Source organism: Hemiscyllium ocellatum, chromosome 47, assembly GCF_020745735.1.
Source record: "Hemiscyllium ocellatum isolate sHemOce1 chromosome 47, sHemOce1.pat.X.cur, whole genome shotgun sequence".
Taxonomy (NCBI): domain Eukaryota; kingdom Metazoa; phylum Chordata; class Chondrichthyes; order Orectolobiformes; family Hemiscylliidae; genus Hemiscyllium; species Hemiscyllium ocellatum.
This window is the reverse complement of record NC_083447.1, coordinates 28,508,906-28,517,868: the sequence shown is the minus strand read 5'-3', so window position 1 is coordinate 28,517,868 and position 8,963 is coordinate 28,508,906. Positions and strand designations below refer to the sequence as shown.

Sequence of the window (8,963 nt, the reverse complement as noted above, 5' to 3'; positions counted from 1 at the left end):
CTCTCTGTCCACACTCTCTCTCTGTCCCCGTACCTCTGTCCCCCCTCTCTCTGTCCCCCTCAATCTCTCCCTCCTCTCTCTGTTCCCCTCTTTCTGGCCCCCATCTCTCGGTCCCCACTCTGTCCTCCACACTCTCTCTCCCCCTTCTCTCTGTTCCCCTCTCTCTGTCCCCCTCCCTCTGTCCCCGCTCTCTCTGTTCACCCTCTCTCTTTGTCCCACTCTCTCTTTCCCCATCTCTCTTTCCCCATCTCTCTGTCCCCCTCACTCTGTGCCCACTCTCTCAGTCCCCATCTCTCTGTATCCCTCACTCTATTCCCGTATCTAGACCCGCTCTCTCTGTTCTCCTCTCTCTGTCTCCTTCTCTCTGTCCTCCTCTCTCTGTCCCACTCTCTGTCCCACCTCACTCTGTCCCCCACTCTCACTTTCCCCCACATCTCTGTCCCCACCTCTGTCCCCACGTCTTTCTATTCCCCTCAGTATGTACTCCTCTCCCTGTCACCGCCCTCTCTGTATCCCGTCTCTGTGCCTCCTCTCTCTCTGTCCCACCCTCGCTCTGTCCCCCCCTCTGTCTCCCCTCTCTCTGTCCCCTTATCTCTGTTACTCTCACTCTATCCCCTTCTCTCTATCCTCTTCTCTCTGTCCCCCTCTCTCTGTTCCCCTTCTCTCTGTTCCTCTCTCTCTGTCCCCTGTCTCTGTCCCCCTTCTCTGTCCCCTTCTGTGTGTCCCCCTCTCTCTGTCCCCTTCTCTCTGTTCCGTCTCTCTCTGTCTCCCATCTCTCTGCCATCGATCTCTCTGTCCACCCTCTCATTATCTCCCTCTCACTGTCCCCTTTCTCTCTGTCCCCCCTCTCTGACCCCACATCTCTGTTCCCCTCTCTCTGTTCCCCTCTCTGTGACCCTCACTCTGTCCCCCACTCTCTCTATCCCCCAGCTCTCTGTCCCCCACTCTGTCCACATGTCCCTGTCCCCACATCTCTGTTCCCCTAAGTCTGTACTACTCTCTCGCTGCCCCCCTCTCTGTCCCCCTTCTCTCAGTCTCACTCTGTCTTTCTCCCCTCTCTCTGTACCCCCTGCCTGTCCCCCTCTCTCTGTCCCCCGCTCTCTGTCCCCCTCTCCACATCCCCCTCTCTCTGTCCCTCTCTCTCTGTTCCCCCTCTCTCTATCCCACCTTTCTCTTTGCCCCTCCCTCTTTCCCATCCCTCTGTCCCCCTCTCTCTATCCCCCTCTCTCTGTCCCCCCACCCTCTCTCTTCCCACTCACTCTGTGCCCCCTCTCTCTGTTCCCCACTCTCTGTCCCCCTCTCCACATCCCCCTCTCTCTGTCCCCCCGCTCTCTGTCCCCCTCTCCACATCCCCCTCTCTCTGTCCCTCTCGCTCTGTTTCCCTCTGTCTGTCCCCTTCTCTCTGTCACCCCACTCTCTGTCACCCCTCTCTGTGTCCTCCCTCTCTCAGTCCACCTCTCTCTGTCCCTCTCTCTGTCCCCCCTCTCTCTGTCCCCCTCTGTCTGTCCCCACCTCTCTCTGCCCCACTCTCTCTGTCCCTCCTCTCTCTGTCCCCCTCTCCACGTTCCACTTCTCTCTGACCCCACTCTCTGTTTACCTCTGTCTGCCCCTTCTCTCTGTTCCCCTCACTCTATCCCCATCTCTTTGTCCCCCTTTCTCTCTCCCCTTCATTCTGCTCCCTTCTCTCTGTTTCGTTTTCTCTGTTCCCCTCTCTCTGTACCCCTCTCACAGTTCCCCTCTCTCTGTCCCTTCTCTTTGCCCCCCTGTTTCTGCCCATCCTCTCTCTATCCCCCTCCATCTGTCCCCTTCTCTCTGTCACCCAAACTCTGTCCTCCCCTCTGTTCCCACGTCTCTCTGTCCCCCTAAGTCTGTCCTCCTGTCTCTGTTACACCCCTCTCTGTCCCCCCTCTGTCCCTCCTCTCTCTGTCACCTCTCTCTGTCCCTCCTCTCTCTGTCCCACCCTCGCTCTGTCCACCCTCCCTGCCCCCTGTCTTCTGTCTCCCCTCGCTCTGTCCCACCTGTTTGTCCCCATTCTCTCTGTCCCCCTCTGTCTGTCCCTCCTCTATCTCTGTCCCCTCTCTCTCTGTCATCCCTCTCTCTGTCCCCTTTTCTCTGTTCCCCTCACTCTATCCCCGCATCTCTGTACCCCCCTCACTGTCCCCCCTCTCGCTGTACCCCTCCCTCTGTCCCCTTCCCTCTGTCCCCCTTTCTCTGTCCCCCTTTTTCTGTCCCCCTCACTCTGTGCCCCTCTCTCTGTCCCCCTCTCCACGTCCCCCCTCTCTCTGTCCCTCTCTCTCTGTCCACCCTCGCTCTGTCCCCCTGTCTGCCCCCCTCTCTCTGTCGACCTCTCTCTGTCTCTCCTCTCTCTGTTCCTCTCACTCTATCCCCATATCTCTGTCCCGCTCTCTTTCTTCCCCTCTCTCTGTCTCCTTCCCTCTCTTCCCCTTTCTCTGTCCCCCTCTCTCTGTCACCACTCTCTCTGTCTCCCCTTCTCTCTGTCCCCCTCCCTCTATCCCCTTATCTCTGTCCCCAACTCTATGTCCACCTCCCTCTGTCCCCTTTCTCTGTCCCCCTATCTCTGTCCCCTTCCCACTGTTCCCCTCCCTCTGACTCCCTCTCTCTGTCCGCCCTCTCTCTGTCTCTCTCTCTCTCTGTCCACCTCAGTCTGTGCACCCACTCTCTGTCCCCCTCTCCACGGCTCCCCTCTCTCTGTCCCCCTCTCTCTTGTTTCCCTCCGTCTGTCCCCTTCTCTCTTTCCCTCTCTCTTTCCCCCTCTCTCTTTCCCCCTCTCTTGTCCCCCTCGTTCTGTGCCCCCTTCTCTGAATCCCTCACCACCTCCCCCCTCTTTCTGTACTCCTCTCTCTCTCCACCCTCGCTCTGTCCCCCCGTCTGCCCCCTCTCTCTGTCGACCTCTCTCTGTCCCTCCATTCTCTCTGTTCCTCTCATTCTATCCCCGTATCTCTGTCCCACTCTCACTCTTCCCCTCTCTCTGTCTCCTTCCCTCTGTTCCCCCCTCTCTGTCCCCATCTCTCTGTTCCCCTCTCGCTGTCACCACTCTCTCTGTCCCTTTCTCTGTCCCCCTCTCTTTGTCTCCCTTCCCTCTGTCCCCTTCCCTCTGTTCCCCTCCCTCTGTCCCCCTTTCTCTGTCCGCATTCTCTCTGTCCCCCTCTCTCTGTCTCCCTCTCACTGACACCTCTCTCTCTCTCCCCACTCTCTCTGTCCCCCTCTCTCTATCCCCCTCTCTCTGTTCCGCTCTCTGTCTGCCCTCTCTTTGTCCCCCTCTCCACTTCCTCCCTCTCTCTTCCCCCTCGCTCTGTCCACCTTCTCTCAATTCCCCTCTCTATGTAACCCCCCCTCTGTACCCCTCTCTCTGTCCCCCTCTCTCTGTCCCCCTCTCTCTGTCCCCCCAACTCTCTGTCCCCTTCTCTTTGTCCCCTTCTCGTTGTCCCCTCTCTCACCCTCCCCTCCCTCTCCCTCTCTCTCGCCCTTCCCACCCTCCCTCACCTCGCTCTCGCACTCTCCAACCATCTTGCCTTCCCCTCCCTCTCCCCCTCTGTCACCCTCCCCTCTCTTGCCCCCCTCACTCGCCCTCCCGCTCTCTCCCATCCACTCTATCACCCTCTTTCTTTCTCTTGCCCTCCCCTCCCTCCCTTCCCTGTAACGCCCTCTCCCTCCCTCTCGGCTTCCCCTCCCTCCTTCCCCTCTCTGACGGTCCCCTCCCCTTCCTCTCCCCCTCTCTCGCCCTCCCCATCCTCCCTCACCTCCATCCATCTTGCCTTCCCCTCCCTCTCCCCCTCCCTCGCGCTCCCCCTCTCTCCCACTGGCTCATTCACCCTCTCCTTTCCTCTCGCCCTCGTCTCCCTCCCTCCCCTCTCTCTCCCTCTCCCTCCCTCTCAGCCTCCCCTATCTCCTTCATCTCTCTCACCCTCCCCTCCCCCTCCCTCCCCTCTCTCGCCCTCCTCTCTAGCCCTCTCCATGCCTCTACCCCTCTCTTCCCTCCCCTTTCTCGCCCTCCCCTTCACCACACTCCTCTATCGCCCTCTCCTTCCCTCCCTTCCCTCTAACTCCCTCTACCTCCTTCAAGCCGTCCCCTCTCTAGCCCTCCCCTCTATCGCCCTCCCCTCCCTTCCTCCCCTCTCTCGCCCTCCTCTCTCACCCTCTCCATTCTTCTCGCCCTCCCTTCCCTCCCCTCTCTTGCTCTCCCCTGCCTCCCTCCTCTCTCTTGCCCTCCCCTCTCTTGCACTCCTTTCTCTCGCCCTTAATTCCGTCCCCTCTCTTGTCCTCCTCTCTCTCACCCTCACCCTGCTGTACCCTCCCCTCCCTCCCTACCCTGTCGCGTCCTCCCCTCCGTACCTGCCGTCTCCCCACTCCCTCCTTCTCGCCTTCTCCTTCCCTCTCGCCCTCCCCTTTCTCGCCCTCCCACCTCTCACTTTCCCCTCTCTCACCCTCACCCCTCTCCCACCCTCCATTCCCTCCCTTCCCTCTCATGCCCTCACCCTCCCTCACGCCCTCCCCTCCCTCCTTCCCCTCTCTCGCCCACCCCCTCTCTCGCCCTATCCTCTCTCACCCTCTCCCTTCCTCGCACCCTACCCTCCCCTCACTCACTCTCCTCTCTCTCTCTCCCTCCCCTCTCTCACCGTACTCTCCCTCCCTCCCCTCTCTCACGCCCTCTCATCTCTCGCCAACCCCTCCCTCCCCTCTTTCGCCATCGCCTCTCTCACCATCCCTTCTCTCACACTCCCCCTCTCTTGCACTCCACTATCTCGCCCTCTCCCTCCCTCTCGCCCTCGCCCTCCCTCTTGCCCACCCCTCCTTCTCCTCCCTCTCTCGCCCTCCCCTCGTTCACTCTCTCCCTCCCTCTTGCCTTCACCTTCCTCTCCCCTCTCGTGCACTGCGGTCTCTCGCCCTCCCCGTCTCTCGCCCTCCCCCGTCTCACCCTCACCTCCCTTCCCTCTCATCTCTCGATCTCCCCTCTCTTGCCATCTCCTCTATCATCCTCCTCGCTCTCGCCCTCCCCTCTCACTCCTCCCTCTCCCACTCTCCCTCCCTCTCGTGCTCCTCTCTCTTGCTCTCCACTCCCTCACTCCTCTGTTTCATCCTCCCTCTCGCAACCGCTCCCCTCTCTCTCCCTCCCCTCCCTCCCTCCTACCTCTCGCCCTCTCCCTCCCTTTTCCTCCCCCACTCGCGCTCCCTCTCTCTCCCATCCCCTCTTTCGCCCTCTCCCTCCCTCTTGACATTCCCTCCCCTACCTCCGTCCCATCTCTCGCCCTCCCCTATCTCACCCTATCTCTTCCTTGCCCCCTCTCTCTCTTGCCCCTCTACTTCACTTTCCCTCCACTATCTCTCACTCTTGACCCCACTCAATCAGTGTCTCTCTCTCTCCCCCACCTTCCTCCGTTTCTCTCTGACTGAATCTCTCTCTCCCTCCTTCCCTCCCTCCCCCTGTCTCAGACACATTCTGTCCCCCGTGTCCTTCCCTCTCCCTCTGAACCAGAGACTGGGAGGTGCGGGGTTGGTTGGTCATGAGGCTGCGTGTAGGGGGTGGTTAGATGTGGGAGGTAGGAGGAGGGGAAAATGGGGTAGAGATGGAACTGCTGGAGGGAGACAGAGACAGCAGGACAGTGAGAGTGAGGGTGAGGGGATAGGGAAGATGTGGGCAGGTGGAGAAACCGGGGTTGGGGGGATTGTGTGTGCGAGGGGAAACGAGGGAGTGTGAAGAGGAAAGGTGATGAGAGAGAGAGAGAGAGAATTCAGGAGAAAGAGTAGGGGAGAGGTAATGGGGAGGCCAGGTTGGAGTTCGGGGGACAGAGGGAGTTAACCCCAGCTCCAGAGCTCAGGGCGCGGTGCCCTCCCCTTCCCTGAGGACCAGGATTTGGGCTGAGTCTGTCTCTCTCCAGCTCAGCTTCTCCAACACAAAGACACACAACAACATCGGTCACTCTGCTGCTCGGCACGCTTTAATCCACATTTTTATTGGTTATAAATGGAAGTGATGGATACAGTCAATGGGATGGTGCCTTTTCTCACTGGCCCTGAGTTGTGAGAAACATTGAAATGTTTCTCTGTAACCCCCTTGGGGGATAAGGATGGACAAACCAGCGCTCCCCTCAGTCTGTTACCATAGCGACAGGCTGCTCCATCGCTGAAACACTGAACTGAAATGAGAAAATCCCGGATGATGTGATTAATGAGGGAATTTGATGGATGGATGGATTTGGGTGAAGGGATATTTCAGCACATTCTTCAGCTGCTGCCTGAACTTAGTCTGGGTCATGGCATAAATCGCGGTGTTTGTGCAGCAACTGAGGAGCTGCAGCATGAAGCCCAATTCCTGCACAAAGAAGTCAAAATTCACAGAATTATACCCAATATACCACATCCGTCTCCATATAGAATACAGCATTAACGTTGACCATAACAGGATGAAATTGGCCGAGATCACAAACAGTAAAATGATGGACTTTTTTCGGTTTCTCATTTCAGTGTCAGACTGAGCGTCCCCATTGGTGTGAGCGCGGAGTCTCCTGCGGGCTCTGCTGGTCTCTAAAATGTGTCTGACGGTGAGAACATTGAGCAGCAGAATCAGGAGAAATGGGACACCGGGGTTAGAATGTGGTGGAGGAACTTGATTGTGACCCAAACACTGGACAATCGAACAGCGACTGTTCCATCACAAAACCAGGGGAGGTTCGCCAGGTAATACCGAGCCGTGAGCATAAAATTCCAGGAAATGTTCTTTAAACAGCTCAGCACAGTCACTGCTCCCAGAACCACAGCCGCCGTTTTCTCATTGCAATATTTACTTTTCAGCTTCTGGAAACAAATGGCCACAAACCGATCAAAGGTGAAATGGACGGTGAACCAGACAGAGCAGTCAGTGGCTGCATAAAGCAGGACGGCGTGGATATTACACACGGGGACAGAGTACATCAAGAAATAAAACTGATCCTGATAAACAATGGGAATGTGTCTCAGGATCAGGTCGAGGATAATGACCAGGAGATCCGCCGCTGCCATGGCCCCCAGGTAACGTCTGACACATGGAGACAATCCACAATCTTTATAAAGCAGGACGTAGATGGTCACTACGTTAACTGTGAGGAAGGAAAACAAACCCATTATCCATCAGCCTGGAGGCAAAGCGACCCGTTTGAGCGGGGACCCAGTGAGATTTTCAAATGTGTCCCTGTATTCAGGGATTTATTAAAATAATTGGAGCTGGAATAACAAATGGAAAGTTTGGAATTACTGACAAAAATGTGACATAAACCACAAGAACCCCTCCCTCCCCAAACACACAGAGACACATCCATAAGGACAGATGGTTTCTAGAACATTCCCACACACTCGATCACTCGAGAGCAGACACAGGTCACTCCTTCCCACTTCCTAATACGGAGTGTGGGAACGTTGCTGTCCTGAAGGATTCTCTGCCAGTTTCCTGAAGACAAACGGAGTTTGGGAATTTCTGTGTTTTGGTTTAAATTCTGGTCGATCCTGTGTCGTGGAGAAATGTAAACGCAGGGAAAACGTATTCACTCCTTTGACTGCCTGAGGGGCCTTCGGAACAGTGTCTCCTTCTCCCTGGAACGGGATCTCTTCCCTCGGGATCTTATCGTTTGTTTAATTCACTGATGTCCAGCCGTTCACAAACAAACAACGTCAGGTACAGAACGTTACTGGGAATGTCAGTTATAGAATGTCAGGGACAGAACGTTCCGGGGATTGTCAGTTATAGAATGTCAGGGGACAGAACGTTCCGGGGAATGTCAGTTACAGAATGTCAGGGGACAGAACGTTCCGGGGAATGTCAGTTATAGAATGTCATGGACAGAACGTTCCGGGGAGTGTCAGTTATAGAATGTCGGGGACAGAACTTTCTGTGGAATGTCAGTTATAGAATGTCAGGGACAGAACGTTCCGGGGAATGGCAGTTATAGAATGTCAGGGGCAGAACGTTCCGGGGAATGTCAGTTATAGAATGTCGGGGACAGAACGTTCCGGGGAGTGTCAGTTATAGAATGTCGGGGACAGAACGTTCCGGGGAATATCAGGGACAGAACGTTCCGGGGAATGTCAGTTATAGAATGTCGGGGACAGAACGTTCCGGGGAATGTCAGTCATAGAATGTCAGGGGCAGAACGTTCCGGGGAGTGTCAGTTATAGAATGTCAGGGACAGAACGTCCGGGAAATGTCAGTTATAGAATGTCGGGGACAGAACGTTTCGGGGAATGTCAGGGACAAAACGTTCCGGGGAATGGCAGTTATAGAATGTCAGGGGTAGAACGTTCCGGGGAGTGTCAGTTATAGAATGTCGGGGACAGAACTTTCTGTGGAATGTCAGTTATAGAATGTCAGGGACAGAACGTTCCGGGGAATGGCAGTTATAGAATGTCAGGGGCAGAACGTTCCGGGGAATGTCAGTTATAGAATGTCGGGGACAGAACGTTCCGGGGAGTGTCAGTTATAGAATGTCGAGGACAGAACGTTCCGGGGAATATCAGGGACAGAACGTTCTGGGGAATGTCAGTTATAGAATGTCAGGGATAGAACGTTCCGGGGAATGTCAGTTATCGAATGTCGGGGACAGTACGTTCCGGGGAATGGCAGTTATAGAATGTCAGGGACAGAATGTTCCGGCGAACCCCTTGACCTGTCCATCACCTTCCCCCCCATCTAACCCACCACCATGATGTACTGTGCACAGGCTACATATCTGTCCCGCACCGAGAGCTGTGCAGATCACATCATTGTATTATCCATAAACGGCAACCAGACAGTCTGCCCAGCACAGTAACCTGTGCAGTGATCACCCGTGAATTAATCTGTAACCCAGGAGCAGTTACCCTCGCAGCATGTAGGACTGTGTACCCCACCCCAGTGCATTGATCTATAACCCAGGAGCAGTTACCCTCCCAGCATGTAGGACTGTGTACACCACCCCAGTGCATTGATCTGTAAC

At 56.0% G+C, this 8,963-nt stretch overlaps 1 long non-coding RNA gene across 1 annotated transcript in view; it reads left to right on the top strand.

Annotated features, from left to right (window-relative positions):
• Positions 1-6,495: 6,495 nt before the first annotated feature.
• Positions 6,496-8,963, top strand: part of LOC132836737 (uncharacterized) — a 41,078-nt gene continuing 38,610 nt past the window's right edge. The window contains exons 1-2 of the long non-coding RNA XR_009647391.1: positions 6,496-6,696; positions 6,811-7,026. This is a non-coding gene — a long non-coding RNA (uncharacterized LOC132836737). The remainder of the gene's footprint in view (positions 6,697-6,810; positions 7,027-8,963) is intronic.